We start from the raw sequence: 1,141 nt of genomic DNA, 5'->3' as shown, positions 1-1,141 counted from the left end.
CCCAGGAGGCGGAGGTTGCGGTGAGCCGAGATCGTGCCATTGCACTCCAGCCTGGGTAACAAGAGCGAAACTCCGTCTCCAAAAAAAAAAAAAGAGAGAGAAACCAGGATTTTTTTAATACAGATATGTGCCAAACAGGAATTTACAAGTATGGACAACCAACATATGTTTTCCCTGTCCTCCCTGGAGCTGCCTGGATGGCCTTAATCAGGCTTTGCTTAATTGTAGCACATCTGGCAACCTTGATGTGGCACCTAGTCAGGGTTCAGGAATGCAGCTGCAGAGCAGTCAGAGAGGGGAAGGGGTCAGCTTGCGTGGAGGGGGTTTTATGAAGCAGCTTGTTCCTAACAGTAGTGAGCCAAGATTGCGCCACTGCACTCCAGCCTGGGTAGAAGTAAGACTTCATCTAAAATAAAATAAAATAATGGAGGCAGGGTATTGCTCTGTCACCGAGACTGGAGTGCAGTGGTGGGGGTCATAGCTCACTACAGCCTGGAACTAACTCCTGGGGTCGAGCAATCCTCCCACCTCAGCCTCCTGTATGGCTAGGACTACTGGCACACATTATCCGGCCTGGCTAATTTTTGTATTTTTTATGGAGACAGAGTCTCATTATATTGCCCAACTTGGTCTTGAAGTCATGGGTTCAAGCTACCCTCTTAACCCAGCCTCCAAAAGCACTGGGATTACAGGTGTGAGCCACTCCACCCCCTCCCTTTTCTGTTGATAACTACATCCCTACTTTCCTTTAGGAAAACAGTCCTCCTTTACTTGTGATTGTTAAGTATAGATGTCAACTTGACTAGATTAACGAATACCTACGAGGCATTTCCAGAAGTGATTAGCATGTGAGTATGAAGGGAGGAAGTGGGGAAGATAGGCCCTCAATGTGGGCAGGCACCATCCAATTAGCTCCCCCTAACCCCAATAGAATAAGAAACAGAAAAGCTGAGTCGGTCTTTCTCTGGAGCTGAGATACTCTCCTCTTCCTGCCATGGACATCAGAGCTCCAGCCTCTCTGGCCTTTGGACTTCAACACTTATACCAGTGGCCTTATGAGTTCTCAGGCCTTTGGCCTCAGGCTGGAGTTACACCATCAGCTTCCCTGATTCTGAGGCTTTTTTTTTTTTTTTTTTTTTTT

Source organism: Cebus imitator, unplaced genomic scaffold (assembly GCF_001604975.1).
Source record: "Cebus imitator isolate Cc_AM_T3 unplaced genomic scaffold, Cebus_imitator-1.0 Scaffold415, whole genome shotgun sequence".
NCBI lineage: Eukaryota > Metazoa > Chordata > Mammalia > Primates > Cebidae > Cebus > Cebus imitator.
Note: the sequence above shows the minus strand (reverse complement) of the source record.